Below are 19,599 nucleotides of genomic sequence, written 5' to 3' on the forward strand. Positions count from 1 at the left end.
CGGGGAGGACGCAGCCCATTTGTGCGGGGACAAGACGGGGGACGCCGGGACAAAGACGGGGATGCATTTATGAGACGGGGGGACGTCCCTCACAGGGGAGGGGGGGTGGGACGGGTCCCGAGACGCACGTCCCCAGTGACACCGGTAGATGGGACGCGGGCACGGGGCGGGCTGCAACCAATGGGGGGCGGGACTTTCAAATTTCAAACAAACGCCCACTTTTGGGGGGCCTTTCAAAATTCAAAATTCAAAGCCCCATTTTGGGGGGGAGCTCTTTCTACTTAAGAGCACCCAACTTCCAAGCCTCAAGGCTCATAGCCTCATAGTATCATACCCAAGCCTCAAGGCTCAAGGCCACTTCCTTGAAGTTCCCATTGCCCAAGCCTTGCAAGTGCCAAGAGCCAAGTTTGAAGTTGCCCTCCGACTCCCGAGGCTCCGCCCTTGAGTCTCTTGACTCTCGAGTCTTGAGTCTCTTTCTCCTCTCTCTCTCTCTCTCTCTCTCTCTCTCTCTCTCTCTCCTATCAAGCTTTCTCCTACTCCTCTTTCCTTCTCTTCAAGCTTTCTCTAATATCTATCTTCAATGGCATCTCAAGATGGATCCGAAGCTTCTCTAAGCTCCCCTCCTTCTCCTTCCTCCGGCCCCTCCACCGCTTCTCAACCCCCTTCCTCCGCCGACTTCACATGGGCATGGTCGAATGAGGTGATTGCTCCCAAGTCCGGTGTTGGAGGTGGAAGCAAGCCATGGAAGTGCCGCCGTTGTGGCTACGAGCGCAATGGTTCCGTGGGGAAGTTGCACACCCACTTCCTTCACGAAAAAGGACATCAAGGTTTTTTTTTGCCCGCAAATGGGCTCGGAAGAGGAGAAGCAAAAGCTCCTAAACCTTGAGAAGACTCTTGCGGATATAAAAGAAGCCAAGAAGAATCGTACCAAGTGTCGCACGGTGAATCCGAGGGAGATTGCCATGGCAGCTTTCATCCGAGCATCGGCATCCCCTTCTTCGGCATCATTTTGTGCATCAATCGGCACCGACGGTGACCGCCCACCTCCACTCTCTACCAACCCTTCATCGTCATTTGTCCCTCATTTTCGTCCACCCAAGCGGCAAGCAACTCTTGGAGATAGTTGGAAACCGGCCTTGAAAGAGGAGGTAGATGTCGCCGTAGCAAGATTTTTCTACCACGACCATATTGCTTTCAATGCAACGTGGTAAGCTCTATACAGTAAATATTTTAACCTCTAAGGCTTAAGCTAAGCTTTAATCTTTAGTTTATACAATGTATATCACTCGAGTCTCATTTACACTTTTTTTTTTTACATAAAAGATCTCCATATTTTAAAGAAATGGCACGGAAGATCGGATGGTTTGGACCCACATATGTCCCTCCCTCTTCGGAGAGCTTGCGCACCACTCTTCTTGACAGGGAGAAAATCATGGTGGACGCGGCATGTGCATCCACAAGGGCTTCATGGAAGAAGAATGGGGTATCCCTCATTGTGGATGGGTGGAGTGATACCCGTCGCCGCTCCATTCATGGCGTGGTGGCATATTCTCGGGGAGAGATGTATTTCATTGACTCCCATGATGCATCGGGGACCAGGAAGAGTGCGCAAGTACTTGCATCGGAGTGGGCGCTTACCATTGAGAAGGTGGGAAAGCATGATGTCATTGCCATCGTCACCGATGGAGAAAATAGCAATCGTGCCGCCGGAGCCATCACCAAATCCCTTTATCCACAAACCACGGCCACATCTTGCATGGCTCATTGCCTCAACAATCTTCTCAAAGATATAGGCGCCTTGGAATGGATTTCCCCCGTCATTGAGCATGCGAATTCAATGGTGATAGATAAACATTAAGTGTTAACCAATCTTATTTCAATTCGAATCTAATTTCGATATGGAAGGCCAATTCTTGTTTTGAATGTTGAAACTTGATTTTTCTAACTAGGTGAGGGCTGAATTTTCAAAAAGGTCAAAGCTAGCTCTTCTCAAATACTCGAAGACTTGCTTCGCCTACAACTTCATTATGCTCCATCGCTTGAGTTCATGTAGTGGGGCATTGAGGGGACTCTTCATTAGTAATGAGTTCTTGGCAATGCCCGAGTCAAAAAGTGTCAACGGAGTGGAATGGTGGGAGGAAGTAAAGACAATCTCCAAAATGGTGAAGCCTATCATCCACCTCTTGCGGGTGTTGGATTCCATGAAGCCTTGCATCGACAAGATATATGAGGCCATGGACACCATGATTGACTCTCTTAAAAAACTTGTGACCGGCCCCGATAGGTATTCACGTCGCACGAGTCATTTTTAAGTTTTCCCTATGCTTTACAAGTTTACTCTCTTGAGTTTGTAACATTGTTTTGAATCTTCATAACGTAGGTACGAGGAGATCCAAGAATTGTGTGTGTCAACGTGGAATGCCTACCATTATCCTCTTCATGCGGCCGCTTATGTAGTGGATCCACAATTCCAACAAGGGAACCAATGGAAGGACAAAGAGGTGATGAATGGTTGGCAAACCATCCTTGAGTGCCTTGTGCCCGACCCAAAGGAAAGGACCGAGATTCGGAGGCAAATCAATGTCTACAAGAATGGAAAGGCAGAAATTTGTCACATGCCCGATGCACAAGCATCTCGCTTTGAGATGGGGAGTGCTCTTTGGTGGGAGGAGTTAAGGGCGGGATTGGGCGGTTTACACGATTTGGCTATTCGCATTCTTAGCCAAGCATGCACTACAAGTTGCTTGGAGCAACTTTGGAGTGTGTATGCTCATGTTGCCTCAAAGAAGAGGAATCGTCTTGATGTGCAGAGAGCCAGTGATCTCATATATGTCTCATCAAATTTGAAGATGCTTTCCAAGTCATACCAAAGTGATGATTTCGGGGAGTAGGCACTTGCAGAGGATGCTCCTATCCCAGAGACACAAATAGATGCAGAGGTGCCAGAGGCAGAGATTGAGACAACACCACTTGAGGATGATTTTTTGGATCAAATGGACTATGCAGAGCCATTTGACATTCAGTTGGCACCATGGGCCAACATGTAGAGTCTAGAGTCTAGACCTCTTGAGTCTCAAGTCTTGACTCTTGACTCGAGTCCTTCCCTTTTTGACTCCCATTTATGCTAAACTCTACTTATCCACTCTTCACTTGTATATCATTATGTTTTGCCCCTTCGCGAGGATGATTGATGCTTGATCACCACACCAATGGTGTACTGTGTCGCGCACGCCGAACGCCCTTTGTTATATTTTGGTATTATGTAATATGAATGCAAAAACCACTTTTTCTTTGCAATCTTATGCTCTTAGTGTTATTAGTGCCTCAGTATTAAATTTGCAAAGAACTGGTGTTTTTTAAAGCGCGTCACCTATCACGTCCCACGTCCCCTGTTTTGCCACGTCCCTGTCCCCAGGACCAGCCACATCCCCGAGATTGGTCCCCGTCCCTATGTGAATATGCCTTGCAGATACTCCTCAGATTGTGAATCTTTACCTCGAAGCATTTAGATTAGCATAGTCTATTCTAAATGGAACCCCGAACTCAGCTTGGGCGGAATCTGGTGCAGCGGGTATACACAAGAGGAGAGTTGCTCTGCACCTTTGTCAACAGATTGCCTCGATTTTTTATACTTAAGTCACTGATGTCTCTTTGAGTTTCAGGGATACTGTGAGCTGACAGTATTCTGCTGTATGACTTTATGAACCGAAATTCCCAAACATGATGCTGACTTGTTTAAGTGCAGGAAGTGATAGACGAAATGACTGCAGCATTTCCGTCTAAATGATCTTGATAGACATGGTTGCAATAAGGATTAGTCAATCGGACATTTGTGAGATCCCGACCGGACCTAGATGCGATTGCTAAATACGTTGCCGATAAATCATGGTTTGAGATCCGAATGAATTTTTATATGTGATTTGTCATGTGATGTCAAGTGATCTCTTGTATGTGACTGTCGAATGGTACATGTGCTAGATGTGTGTTCCTAGTGCGTCGGTACTAACAGTCAGTGTCTGCTAAGACAGTTTATGGCTTCTGTCTGTTTTGCAAGCGTAATCGAGGGCGATTACAATGCTTTCAAGTGGGTGGTCTGTCACAACTCAGTGACGTGACAGTCCGTGTACGCACACACCTTCCCCTTTTGGCATGGACAGTCCCAAGGAAAACAGGCTGAAATGATGACGTGACACTACCGTACGATCAGCACCTCGAAAAATGCGATGCAATCTGCGGAAGGCTATACGGACAGCCACGTGGCAGGCAACATATGGAAAAAGCAGCGGCCGCAGCTTTTTGGCTATGCAATGCAAGGCTAAAAATTTACGCAAGTTATGGGGCAGCTTTTGAGAACAAGTTGCTTTATTTTGAATTGCTTTTGATTTACAGCTTTTGGGGCTCTGCTTTCAGCATCCCTTGTAAACCTTTATAATAGTGGCTTAGGCTCCCACTTCTCAGAGAATCTGGATGCCGAGTCTGAGAGTGAAATCCAACCACTCCGTGTACTTTGTGCAACAGATTAATACAAAAAGAAATACCGAAAAGGGCGCCAATCTTTGGGGCCAATATCTCTAGGCACGGAACTCCACTGGCCCGTGTCGAATCAATTATGAATTGTGAATTGTTTTGAAGTGAATTCCTGTCTTGTCACAGTAGAATCTTGACTTGGAGTGTCCAAGTCCGTTTCAAGTTATGAAGTGACAATTTCTGAAGACGATTCTAAAGAATTTTGGGATTCGTTATTGGAAGACGATTGCAGTCTCAATCCAAAATCCTCTCCAGTGATTCATAATGTTGAAGTTATCTCATCTGAAGAGTGCCGTGAGAAGATTTCCTCTTCACCAAATATTTGGCAGTTATTGGAAGATTTTGAACTAGAAATCTTACATCGCATGAAGGATTTTGAAGATCAATCTCTTGTTGCAGTCAATCTGATTATGCTAGATTCCTCTAAAAAGTCTTTGAATAATGCAATGACATGGGATTTAACAGTCAAAGCAAAAAGGTTTCGTAAGAAGCAAAAGTTCAAGACGAAGATTTCAGATAACTCAAAGATGAAGATTTTCGAAGTTCAATGCTTTTCCAGAATTCTATCAACATCAGAAGTTATATATATACCTAGATGAATCCACGATATACCCAGATTCACCCTTGAAGGAAAGTGCAAGGTATAGCCTCATGGTAGTCACCCACGAGACAATATAACCATCAGCTCCATCATGCATAGTATTGACTAAATACCACGACATCCCCACTAACGTCGTCAGTGCCCAATAGTGGGTGTAGAACTAGGTACAAACATATGCTCCCAAACACAACACACAACACACGCACACACACATGAGCATACATCGACACAAAGTTCAACGTTCTGAGTTTCTGTCATGACTCCGGAGATCAAGGGCAGACTCGGCCATAATGAAGCCTAGCACTAAGAGAAGCGTTAAATTGGAAAAATTAGCACAAAAGAAAAGGTAGTTGATAGGGCATACGCACCACAAAAGATAGAAAGAATAAGCACAATATCAACTGGTCGTAACTCGGACGAAAACTTCACAATGTGAGGTCTGCATATCCGCTATACGACTAAAAAATATACCTAGATGAATCCACGATATACCCAGATTCACCCTTGAAGGAAAGTGCAAGGTATAGCCTCATGGTAGTCACCCACGAGACAATATAACCATCAGCTCCATCATGCATAGTATTGACTAAATACCACGACATCCCCACTAACGTCGTTAGTGCCCAATAGTGGGTGTAGAACTAGGTACAAACATATGCTCCCAAACACAACACACAACACACCCACACACACATGAGCATACATCGACACAAAGTTCAACGTGCTGAGTTTCTGTCATGACTCCGGAGATCAAGATCAGAAGTTGTTTCTTTGACACGGGCTCTCATTTTAATTGGGAGGGAATGTCACGATTGTGACTATATTACAATATTACATCAACTCCTAGTTGCAGATACGCAAAGTGCCATGCCAAGGAGAACCCCTACGCTTGGATGGTCACGACCCTTCACTCAAGAGACGTGCCTCTTCGCCAATAGCCACACTCCTTCGACGACTGGTCACACCCCTTCGCTCTACGGTTGTGATTCTTCGTCCAATGGTTGCAGCTCTTCGTCGAAAGAATGTCTTTACGTCTAAAGTCGCGCCTCTTCACCATGAGACGCGTCTTTTCATTTGTGTCTCTTCGTCTCCTACATAAGGAACCTATTGTACTCAAGTTTAAAGCATTCATTCAATCAATCAAAAACACATTCAGTCTCTTGAGTCTCAGTTTGATCGTAAGTATGAAGTTTTAAGCATAGTAACAGGGGACGCCCTTTTTCGGGCTTCCCATCCCCACTTTTCCGTCCCCACTTGCCGTCCCGCTCTCTTTTTTACACTAAAAATCCATTTCAGCCCCGTCCCCCATTCCCCCGTCCCGGAATGCGTCCCTTGTGACTATGGTTTTAAGTCTTAATTATAGGATTAGCGGCACTAATCTCACATTGAGACTTCTCAAGAGCCTCGCGCACCTTTGCAAAAGCAGTGACTAGATCCGCTTTAAAAATCTTATTTTTGGTGCTTAGAATAGGTGAAGTCTTCTTAGCACCCTCGATAATCTCAAATGACGCCTTCCCCGTAGACGTATGTACTGTGTTGTTATAAGCAAACTCCACCAAGAGAAAATACTTCTCCCACTGAGCCTTTTAATCAGAGATGTAAGACTTCAACAAGTCCAGAACCACTAAATTTGCTATCTGCGATTGCCTATCTATCTGGGGGTGGAAAGAGGAGGAGAATTATAACCGAGTACCAATATTCTCCCAGATTGCCCTCCAAAACAAACTAGTAAAACGGGGATCTCTATCTTAAACTATAGATTGAGGCATGCCATGTAGCCGAAATATTTGTGAAAAGCCAAATGATCTGGCTTGTCTGTCTTCTTGACCGCAACAAAATGAGCCTGCTACATCTGTTCGAGGACTATCCAACTGCCATTATGCCCGCTCTGAGTCTTGGCAAGATAAAAAATGAAATCCATTGTTATACTTTTCCAAGGTCGGCTAGGTATAGGTAAAGGTTGCAAAAGACGTGGTGCCTTATGCCTATCAAACTTGACCTTTTGGCAGACTAAAGAACTGCGAACATACTCGTCCACGTCCTTTTTGCGCCTTGGCCAATAGAAAAACCATTCCACGCCTTCCAAGGTGGTTTCTATGCTGCGATGGCTCGAAAAATGTGGACAATTGCACTCTGTCAAGACCTTATTCTGCAATGCTTGTGTCACACACCAAGTTTTTCCGCATCAAATAGCCTTACTTGAGATATTAGCCAATAACCGCTTGTCCCACTCTGAATGGGTCAAAAATGTCTGCAAAATCCGGATTTGTTGTCACGTCAACCCTATGTGTCCGTGGACAAGCTACACCACAGCAGGGTTTAGTCAGTCCAGTGAGGTCTAGATTAGCAGTGATCTCGCACTTCTGTGAGTCTATTCGTAGACCGTGCATGCCCAGTCACTTAGCATAGATGCATATCCTCCGGTTGCACACAACATGATCATCGGAATTCCCATCAGAATCCAATAGCATCAGTTAGGGGAATTTTCCAGTGCATTTAGCCTAATTTCCTATTTATTGGTTATTTTCACTTATTATTTTTAAGTGACTTTCCAACAAAAGTAGGTAGGGCAATTTTGCTAAGTTGATATATCAGCAAACCCAAGTTAGCACTTTCTCGCAGAAGAGGCAGCAGGAGCTTCCCGCTCAGCAGGTCACTTCTCAGCAATACCCCCCAGAAGCCTGGCGTTTTGGCTTTGCATCATCACCTACACCATCAGAGCCTAGCATTTTGGAAATAGACCTCAGCCAGCGTGTCCTCTTGCAGTACCGCGGCAACACCAGATCCCCCGCATCTTTCCCCCCTTTCATTATCGCCAAGACCACCAGCAGTAGCGTTTTTGCTCACCAGACATCAGCCCCAACCAGCGTTTTTACTAATGCTAGGGACTGCTGCAAGTTCAGCGATTTTTCAGCCATGCACTAGCGCCAGCAGGTCTGCAAACACTCAACGTTTTGGATCAGCAATCCCAGCGTTTTTTATCAGCAAAGTCAGCATTGAAAAACAGAGATTTTCAGCCAATGGAACAGTAGCAGATCAGCCCCCAGTTGGTTGCAGAAGTCCCCCTAAGATTAGCCCAAGAAAACGCAGCCAAAACAGTCATTTTCAGCCACCAAGAAGACCATGAAAATCAGCAGATAAAAGATCTCAGATTTCAGCCATCAAGTCGTCGTCATCGGCATAGTCCCATTGCATCAGTCCATTGCATTCGCATTGTACACCTTTGTGCAATCAAAGTAGACCACTCTCGCCGACGAGAGTGGGGCCTTCGGAGGAGGGTTTTACAACCTGTCGGTGTCGTACCTCTTCTCTCACCTTCTCTCAGTCTCATTCACTTGCACGCACAATATCCACTCACTTTGTTCGTGACCACAGCACTCTACAAGACGGAAAAAGCTCTCTCTTTCCCTAAGAACTAAAAGGAACCTTGAGCAATAAAGATCACTAATCTTGAGAAAATACAACATTCATTCCGCTGCCACCTTACATTGGTATCAAAGCTTTGGAAGTGTTCTGCATTACTCAAGGAAACAACCACAAGAACCACAAGAATTTTTTTTTGCTTGTTAAGATCGCACGAACCCAAGTTTACTTGGGCGTGGCGATTCCTAATCGTGTTTTGTTGAAGAGTGAAAGGAATCCCAAGAAAGAAGGGCTTGTCCAGCCTCCCCTTGTGTCTCTTTTCACTCACTGAGAGCGGACCGTGCACTTAGCGGCCGGCCAATCGACGTGAGGTGGGGAAAAGCAACCTTGGTGTGACCGCAAGGCCGCCAAGAGGTGCGCCCGCAGAAAGGAGTAGAACTCGAGTGAAGAGAAGATCCTTCTCCAGCGCGATTGGCAAGCAAAAGAAAACCTCAAGAACCCCAAGAACCCAAGACCCTCAAGACTCCAGAACCTCAAGAACCCAAGACCCGCAAGAACCCAAGTTCCTCGTGAACTTAAGAACCCAAGACCCCCAAGAACCCAAGTTCCTCGTGAACTTAAAAACCCACAAGACCCTACAAGAACCCACGACTTCAGAATGATCATCACTCGAAGCGAAATGGATACTTCGCTTGAAGGTGATGAGCATGAGAGAGGCGAAGAAGAATTTTCCCCACCAGGAGGTTTTTCCGACCCTTCCCCATCTACGACAAAGATTGCACTAACTCCTATGGAGGAGTTAAAGCAGATGTTTATGGAAAGAATGGCAAAAATGAAACGCAGACACGCATAAGAAAAAGCAGAAAGAGAAGCCGAAAGAAAGGCAAGACAAGAACTACGCGACCGACACATGCAAGAGTGCTTGCGACTCTTGTATCCCGTGCCGACACAGATGCAAGAGATTCAGGAGATGAAGACTCACTCAGTCTCTTCTTCTCCAAAGCATGACACACACGATTTGCATGATTGTGTGAAGCATGATGATGATTTAATTGACAATGATAAGCATGATGATTTGAATGACAAGCATGATGATTTGGATGACAAAGATGAGCATGATAATTTGAATGATATTGCTAAGCATGATGATTTGGATGCCAATGACAAGCATGATGATTTGCATGATCAAGATGTGATTTCTCACAAGCATGATGAGCTGCATGAAGATGATGTGATTATTCACAAGGATAATGTGTTAGTTGATGCTTTTTCTAGCGAAGCTAACCTCGTTGTAGATTCGATCAATCACGAAGAATCGATCTTGGCTTTCGAGTCGAGGTCCATAGATCCTCCACAAGACGATTCGATAGATCCCGAAGAAGCAATCTTGGCTCTCGAGCCTAGGTCCAAGAAACCCTCACAGGAAGTATTATATGTTCGCATGATTGATACGCACGCATTGTTCGAGTGTTTCATTCGTGAAGGTTTCTTGTATTTTATGTCAGCATCGTGATGTGATCCCTTTTCCTAGGCATGACATATTGTATGTTGAACACGTTTCTCTCATGGATAAGCACGAATGTATGCGGATTGTTCATGAAAAGCTGACAAGTTTGTATGTAAGGAAGTCACATTCCATGTCTCTTCCTTGGCATGACACAGTTTCCGAAAGAGCACATGATTGTATGAGCACCAAGCATGGGCATTTCCATTGTGATTTGCCACAGTTGATTGATTTCGATCAAACACAAAAGATTTGACCTCATTGTTTGCATGTGTTTGATGAACGGTTTGTCATTCCGTCTATATGTTCATCTACATTGCGTACACAGTCTTTAGAGAAGACAAGATTTTTTTCCTTCACTTTACATGGAATGGGTATGTTCATGGTTTTGTGTTGGAGATGGTTTCAGGAATTTTCAGCCATGGAGATTCTTGAAGACGAAAGAAGCAGGTTCCTAGACGAAGTTGAAGCAAGGAAGGAGATTCAAAATATTTTGTCTCGCTTTCGGCGCGGCCCAAAGAAGCAAGCGTTGCAGACCTTTATGAAGTTCAAGTACCACACGACCCACACATCAGAGTGGGCCAGCGAAGAGTCCCTTCCAGGATTCCGGATGTCGTTGGCGATCTCCCTCGACGACATACAGTTCGGTACCAATACCTCACTTTGAAAAGGAGGGGATGTCACGTGACACATCCCAACCCTATGTGTCCGTGGACAAGCTACACCACAGCATGGTTTAGTCAAAACAATCAAGTCTAGATTAGCAGTGATCTGGCACTTTTGTGAGTCTTCGTAGACCGTGCATGCCCAGTCACTTAGCATAGATGTATATCCTCCGGTTGCACACAACATGATCATCGGAATTCCCATCAGAATCCAACAGTATCAGTTAGGGGAATTTTCCACTGCATTTAGCCTAATTTCCTATTTATTGGTTATTTTCACTTATTATTTTTAAGTGAATTTCCAACAAAAGTAGATAGGGCAATTTTGCTAAGTTGATATATCAGCAAACCCAAGTTAGCACTTTCTGGCAGAAGAGGCAGCAGGAGCTTCCCGCTCAACAGGACACTTCTCAGCAGTACCCCCCAGAAGCCTGGCGTTTTGGTTTTGCATCATCACCTACACCATTAGAGCCTAGCGTTTTGGAAATAGACCTCAGCCAGCGTGTCCTCTTGCAGTACCGCGGCAACACCAGATCCCCTGCATCTTTCCCCCCTTGCATCATCGCCAAGACCACCAGCAGTAGCGTTTTTGCTCACCAAACATCAGCCCCAACCAGCGTCTTTACTAACGCTAGGGACTGCTGCAAGTTCAGCGATTTTTCAGCCATGCACTAACGCCAGCAGGTCTGCAAACACTCAACGTTTTGGATCAGCAATCCCAGCGTTTTTTATCAGCAAATTCAACATTGAAAAACAGAGATTTTCAACCAATGGAACAGTAGCAGATCAGCCCCCAGTTGGTTGCAGAAGTCCCCCTAAGATTAGCCCAAGAAAACACAGCCAAAACAGTCATTTTCAGCCACCAAGAAGACCATGAAAATCAGCAGATAAAAGATCTCAGATTTCAACCATCAAGTCGTCGTCGTCGTCATCGGCATAGTCCCATTGCATCAGTCCATTGCATTTGCATTGTACACCTTTGTGCAATAAAAGTAGACCACTCTCGCCGACGAGAGTGGGGCCTTCGGAGGAGGGTTTTACAACCTGTCGGTGTCGTACCTCTTCTCTCTCCTTCTCTCAATCTCATTCACTTGCACGCACAATATCCACTCACTTTGTTCGTGACCACAGCACTCTACAAGACGGAAAAAGCTCTCTCTTTCCCTAAGAACTAAAAGAAACCTTGAGCAATAAAGATCACTAATCTTGAGAAAATACAACATTCATTCCGTTGCCACCTTACATTGGTATCAGAGCTTTGGAAGTGTTCTGCATTACTCAAGGAAACAACCACAAGAACCACAATAATTTTTTTTTGCTTGTTGTGATCGCACGAACCCAAGTTTACTTGGGCGTGGCGATTCCTAATCGTGTTTTGTTGAAGAGTGAAAGGAATCCCAAGAAAGAAGGGCTTGTCCAGCCTCCCCTTGTGTCTCTTTTCACTCATTGAGAGTGGACCGTGCACTAAGCGGCCGGCCAATCGACGTGAGGTGGAAAAAAGCAACCTTGGTGTGAGCACAAGGCCGCCAAGAGGTGCGCCCGCAAAAAGGAGTAGAACTCGAGTGAAGAGAAGATCCTTCTCCAACGCGATTGGCAAGCGAAAGAACCCCAAGAACCCAAGACCCTCAAGACTCCAGAACCTCAAGAACCCAAGACCCGCAAGAACCCAAGTTCCTCGTGAACTTAAGAACCCAAGACCCCCAAGAATCCAAGTTCCTCGTGAACTTAAGAACCCACAAGACCCTACAAGAACCCACGACTTCAGAATGATCATCACTCAAAGCGGAATGGAGACTTTGCCTGGAGGTGATGAGCATGAGAGAGGCGAAGAAGAATTTTCCCCACCAAGAGGTTTTTCCGACCCTTCCCCATATACGACAAAGATTGCACTAACTCCTATGGAGGAGTTAAAGCAGATGTTTATGGAAAGAATGGCAGAAATGAAACGCAGACACGCATAAGAAAAAGCAGAAAGAGAAGCCGAAAGAAAGGCAAGACAAGAACTACGCGACCGACACATGCAAGAGTGCTCGCGACTCTTGTATCCCGTGCCGACACAGATGCAAGAGATTCAGGAGACGAAGACTCTCTCAGTCTCTTCTTCTCCAAAGCATGACACACACGATTTGCATGATGATAAGCATGATGATTTGAATGACAAGCATGATGATTTGGATGACAAAGATAAGCATGATAATTTGAATGATATTGCTAAGCATGATGATTTGGATGTCAATGACAAGCATGATGATTTGCACGATCAAGATGTGATTTCTCACAAGCATGATGAGCTGCATGAAGATGATGTGATTGTTCACAAGGATGATGTGTTAGTTGATGCTTTTTCTATCGAAGCTAACCTCGTTGTAGATTCGATCAATCACGAAGAATGGATCTTGGCTTTCGAGTCGAGGTCCATAGATCCTCCACAAGACGATTCGATAGATCCCGAAGAAGCAATCTTGGCTCTCGAGCCTAGGTCCAAGAAACCCTCACAGGAAGTATTATATGTTCGCATGATTGATACGCACGCATTGTTCGAGTGTTTCATTCGTGAAGGTTTCTTGTATTTTATGTCAGCATCGTGATGTGATCCCTTTTCCTAGGCATGACATATTGTATGTTGAACACGTTTCTCTCATGGATGAGCACGAATGTATGCGGATTGTTCATGAAAAGCTGACAAGTTTGTATGTAAGGAAGTCACATTCCATGTCTCTTCCTTGGCATGACACAGTTTCCGAAAGAGCACATGATTGTATGAGCACCAAGCATAGGCATTTCCATTGTGATTTGCCACAATTGATTGACTTCGATCGAACACAAAAGATTCGACCTCATTGTTTGCATGTGTTTGATGAACGGTTTGTCATTCCGTCTATATGTTCATCTACATTGCGTACACAGTCTTTAGAGAAGACAAGATTTTTTTCCTTCACTTTACATGGAATGGGTTTGTTCATGGTTTTGTGTTGGAGATGGTTTCAGGAATTTTCAGCCATGGAGATTCTTGAAGACGAAAGAAGCAGGTCCCTAGACGAAGTTGAAGCAAGGAAGGAGATTCAAAAGATTTTGTCTCGCTTTCGGGGCGGCCCAAAGAAGCAAGCGTTGCAGACCTTTATGAAGTTCAAGTACCGCACGACCCACACATCAGAGTGGGCCGGCGAAGAGACCCTTCCAGGATTCCGGATGCTGTTGGCGATCTCCCTCGACGCCATATAGTTCGGTACCAGTACCTCACTTTGAAAAGGAGACGTGACATCCCAACCCTATGTGTCCGTGGACAAGCTACACCACAGCAGGGTTTAGTCAATCCAGTCAAGTCTAGATTAGCAGTGATCTGGCACTTTTGTGAGTCTATTCGTAGACCATGCATACCCAATCACTTAGCATAGATGCATATCCTCCTGTTGCACACAACATGATCATCGAAATTCCCATTAGAATCCATTAGCATCAGTTAGGGGAATTTTCCAGTGCATTTAGCCTAATTTCCTATTTATTGGTTATTTTCACTTATTATTTTTAAGTGACTTTCCAACAAAAGTAGGTAGGGCAATTTTGCTAAGTTAATATATAAGCAAACCCAAGTTAGCACTTTCTGGCAGAAGAGGCAGCAGGAGCTTCCCGCTCAACAGGTCACTTCTCAGCAGTTCCCCCCCAGAAGCCTGGCGTTTTGGCTTTGCATCATCACCTACACCATCAGAGCCTAGCGTTTTGGAAATAGACCTCAGCCGGCGTGTCCTCTTGCAATACCACGGCAACACCAGATCCCCCGCATCTTTCCCCCCTTGCATCATCGCCAAGACCACCAGCAGTAGCGTTTCTGCTCACCAGACATCAGCCCCAACCAGCGTTTTTACTAACACTAGGGACTGCTGCAAGTTCAGCGATTTTTCAGCCATACACTGTAGAACTATCAACCACTGGGCCAGATTTAGACTTCTTTGCCTTTTTCTTGCCCTTTTTGAAGATTTGCTTTTTGCTCCACTTTTTCCCTTTTATGTCTTCTTCGCTCGAGTCAGAAGAGCTAGAAGAATTGTCAGAAGAAGAAGAAGAAGAACTCGGTACTCCTTCAAATCGCACGAGCTTCTTTGCTTTCTTGCCGAGGCAAATGTAGACTCACGACCCAAATAACCCGGGAAGTTAGTGCCTTTCTTCTGCTTTTTGTCGTGCTTTTTGGCTTTGTTTTGCGTGTCAAAAAGCTGAGAAATTTGTGTATCAACCACCTCTTCTAAATCTTGCTTTGTAAACATCCTTGGAGTAGGAGGTTTCTTGAGTGCGGGTTTGAGGGGTGGTTATGTGGTTTGCCACCACTATGAATGCACCTCGTCGAAGGAGGTCTGGGTCATAAATTTTGCAAATTTCGGGTCCTTCGCAAAATTTAGCATCATCTTTGTTGCATCGTCGATCAACCATCACCTGAGTAGGCCGGGACGGGCCGTACTCCTGGCATGAATCTTCTTTGTGCTCTCTTCCCGCATCTCCGGATGCAGAGGAAGTCGACTGATCTCTATCTCAATCCATAAGTGCCACGTAAAAAGGATCAGATTTCTCGGTAGAGGAGAAATCGGCCATGCTCTGATACCACTGTAACAGACTTGGACACTCCAAGTCAAGATTCTACCGCGACAAGACAGGAATTTACTTCAAAACAGTTCACAATTCATAATTGATTTGACACGGCCCGACGGAGTTCCGTGCCTAGAGATATTGCCCCCAAAGACTGGCGCCCCTTTCGGTATTTCTTTTTGTATTAATCTGTTGCACAAAGTACACGGAGTGGTTGGGTCTCACTCTCAGACTCTGCGTCCAGATGCTCTGAGAAGTGGGAACCCAAGCCACTATTATAAAGGTTTACAAGGGATGCTACAAGCAGAGCCCCAAATGCTGTAAATCAAAAGCGATTCAAAATAAAGCGACTTGTTCTCAAAAGCTGCCCCATAATTTGCGTAAATTTTCAGCCTTGCATTGCGTAGCCAAACAGCAAGTCAAAAAGCTGCCACTGCTGCTTTTTCCGTATGCTACCTGACACGTGGCTGTCCGTACAGCCTTCCGCAGATTGCACCGCATTTTCCAATGGTTCCTGACCGTGTACGACAGTGCCACGTCATCATTTCAGTCTGTTTTCCCCGGAATTGTCCATGCCAAAGGAGGAAGGTGTGTGTGTACACGGTCTGCCACATCACTGAGTTGTGACATAACTTGTAATTGGCATATCATCATCCAGCATCAAAGAAAGCATAATCATGAATGCTTTGAAACTGAGTACAATAGGCTCCTTATATAGGAGACGAAGAGACACAAATGAAAAGACACGTCTCATGGCGAAGAGACGCGACGTTAGACGTAAAGACACATCCTTTCGACGAAGAGCTGCGACCATTCGACGAAGAGTCGCAACCGTAGAGCGAAGGGGTGTGACCAGTCATCGAAGGAGTGTGGCTTTTGGCGAAGGAGTGTGACCAGTCGTCGAAGGAGTGTGGCTTTTGGCGAAGAGGCACGTCTCTTGAGCGAAGGGTCGTGACCATCCAAGCATAGGGGTTCTCCTTGGCTTGGCACTTTGCATATGTGCAACTAGGAGTTGATGTAATACTGTAACATAGTCACAACGTGACACTCAAGCACGGCATAAGAAGGCAACAGACAAGCATCGACGTGACTTGCAGTTGAAGGAGGATGACTGGGTGCTTCTACGGTTTGAAAAGGCACGCCTACAGAAACGAAAGGGTAAGGAGCAACTTTTTCCAAAGTTGAGTATGCGGTATTATGGCCCTTTCCACATTCAGGAAAAGATAAATGATGTATCCTTCAGACTGAAGTTACCAAATACTTGGAAGATTCACAATGCATTTCATGTGAGTCTGTTGAGAACTTTCAAAGGTGAGGTACCAGTGGACAGGGAGCCAGAGGAGCAATTTGAGGTGGAAGAGACAGAGGAGATTCTCATTCCAAGACAAATACTGGCTCACAAGTAAAGGAAAGTGAAAGGTAAGCTGATACGCTGGTATTGAGTCAAGTTTAAGAACTATCCGGTATTGGATGCAAAATGGATGGAGGAGAAGGACCTAGCAGATTTTAGAGCTTTACCTTGAGGCTTTTGGTCTAGCTTCCACTATTCCAAGAGTTGCCAATGATCAGCGGCTTAAATCTGGTGCGGTGCGGACTATACAAGAGGGGAGTTACTCCGCTTCTTTTTTACCTAGATGGATTAAAGTCACTGACATTTATCTCCTGAGATTTTAGGGGTACTGATGGGCTGACAGTATTCTATTCTATAACTTTATAAAAAGAAGTACTTTGAAATGGGAATTCCTTAAATGAATTGTGCTCTCATGTGTGTCATGTTTGAGTGCATGTTTGAAAGACAAAATGACTGCAGCATTTCGGTCTTGTTCACCTGAGGGGTGATGTGGATATGATAGTAACAACATTTAGTCAATCTAAACATCCGCTAGAGATTGGTGAGATTTGGATATGATTGCTAAATACGTTATGATGATCATTATTCTCATCTAAGATCTCGGCACGGATAGTGATGTGAATGTCATGTGAATGTTCAGTGATTGTCATCTTCGTGCAAGTACTGGATATGTGTTGGCCATGCCACGTCATCACTTTGTGACATACCCCCCTCTTGAAAGAATTGTAATCCCCCTCGATTACGCCTACAAAACTGACACAAGCCAGAAACTAGTTCAGTAGACATTGAGTCTAAGTACTGACACACTAGACAACACATATCCAGCACTTGCACAAAGACAACAGTCACACTGAACATTCAAATCACATTCACATCACTATCCCCGTCGAGATCTTCGATAGGAATCATGATTTATTGTAACGTATTTAGCAATCAAAATCTCTCGCGGATGTCTTGATTGACTAAATCTTGTTACTATCATGTCCACCTAATCTCTCAGGAGAATAAGACCAAAAATGTTGCAGTCATTTCATCTTTCAAACATGCATTCAAACATTACACACATGAGAGAGCACATATAACAGATTCATTTCACGATTTCCATTTTAGAGTACTTCTTTCATGTCACGTGACACATCCCAACCCTATGTGTCCGTGGACAAGCTACACCACAGCAGGGTTCAGTCAGTTCAGTCAAGTCTAGATTAGCAATGATCTGGCACTTTTGTGAGTCTATTCGTAGACCGTGCATGCCCAGTCACTTAGCTTAGATGTATATCCTCCGGTTGCACACAGCATGATCATCGAAATTCCCATCAGAATCCATTAGCATCAGTTAGGGGAATTTTTTAGTGCATTTAGCCTATTTTCCTATTTATTGGTATTTTCACTTATTATTTTTAAGTGACTTTCCAACAAAAGTAGGTAGGGCAATTTTGCTAAGTTAATATATAAGCAAACCCAAGTTAGCACTTTCTGGCAGAAGAGGCAACAGGAGCTTCCCGCTCAACAAGCAACTTCTCAGCAGTACCCCCCAGCACACCCAGCGTTTTTGGAGTTCATCCTCTCCGGGCCAGTCTCCACCATTGGCGCTTCCTCATTTGCAGATATCGCCGTCATCACCTAGATCCCACAGCAGTGCAGTTCCCTCCCCGTACTAGCAGTAGAGATCCTAGCGTTTTTGCTTGCAAAAACGCTGCATGACCAGCCCAGCGTTTTCTTCACAAAAAAGCCAACCCACTTGCAGATTCCAGCGTTTTGTTTTCAGCCACATCAGCGTTTTGATCATCAGCCCATTGCAGTGTTTTCAGCACGTGCAAATCTGTCATAAAATGCAGCCTAGCAAGTACAAGAATTCAGCGTTTTTTACCATCAGCAGGACCCCTGACCACTCAGTCATTTTCAGCCATTAAAAACAGCAAGAAAACAGTCATTTTCAGCCACCAAGACAGTCCCGAATTCAGCGATGAGAAGATCACAGATTTCAGCCGTCAAGTCGTCGTCGTCATCGGCATAGTCCAAGTTGCATCAGTCCATTGCATACGCATTGTACACATTTGTGCAATCAAAGTAGACCACTCTCGCCGACGAGAGTGGGGCCTTCGGAGGAGAGTTTTACAACCTCTCGGGTGTCATATCTCTTTTCTCTCCTTCTCTCAGTCTCATTCACTTGCACGCACATTATCCACTCACTTTTTTCGTGATCATAGCACTCTCCATAAGACGGAAGGCTCTCTCCTTCCCTAAGAACTAAAAGGAACATTGAGCAATAAAGATCACTAATCTTGAGAAAATACAACATTCATTCCGCTGCACCTTACATTTCATTAAGTCATTCAGCAGAATATTGTCAGCCCATTAGTATCCCTGAAACCACAAAGGAATGCAGTGCCTTTATTCCATATGGGTAATCTGTGACAAAGGAGCGGAGTAACTCCCCGCTTGTGCAATCTTGGCTACACCAGATTCAATCCGCTAATCATCAGAAACTCTTGGAATAGTCGAAGCTAGACCAAAAGCCTCAAGGTAAAGTTCCAAAATCAGAGGAGTATCTGCTAGGTCCTCCTCCTCCATCCACTTCGCATCCAATGTCGGATAGTTCTTAAACTAAGAACCGCCGTATCACTTTACCTGTTTGTTCTTAGCCATGTGACTTGATGGTAGCCTCACTAGCCTCCCCTGTCCATTGGTAGCCCTGTGACCTGTGGCATGTGACCTGTTGGTAGCCATGTATCTGGTTCCCTTAGTTTGTCAAAACCCTCGGATGTGCTACCATCTGATTCTCTTACAGCTCCAAAATCTTATGATGAGCTGCCATTTGGTTCCCCTGATTCATTCTCTTCAGAGTCTTCCCTGTTGAGGTGGATACTACCATGTCCCTAGGATGAGTCAACATGCAGTCCAAATCTTTGCTTAGCATGTCCCATAAGTCTCTAAATAGAGTGAGACTTCTGTTGCAGGCGATACGCTCAAATCTCACCACAGCAAAACCGCTCAATCTGGTCCCTCAAAGTAA

General features: G+C 45.0%; 1 protein-coding gene and 1 pseudogene across 1 annotated transcript in view; one reads left to right on the plus strand and one right to left on the minus strand.

Moving 5' to 3' along the window:
• Positions 1-19,599, minus strand: part of LOC147438354 (NADP-dependent D-sorbitol-6-phosphate dehydrogenase-like) — a 69,543-nt gene that overhangs the window by 39,481 nt on the left and 10,463 nt on the right. The gene's annotated exons all lie outside the window — the stretch shown is intronic.
• LOC147438356 (uncharacterized) lies at positions 846-2,891 on the plus strand (annotated as a pseudogene).

This window comes from Adiantum capillus-veneris, chromosome 17 (genome assembly GCF_014529385.1).
Source record: "Adiantum capillus-veneris isolate H3 chromosome 17, ASM1452938v2, whole genome shotgun sequence".
Taxonomy (NCBI): Eukaryota; Viridiplantae; Streptophyta; class Polypodiopsida; order Polypodiales; family Pteridaceae; genus Adiantum; species Adiantum capillus-veneris.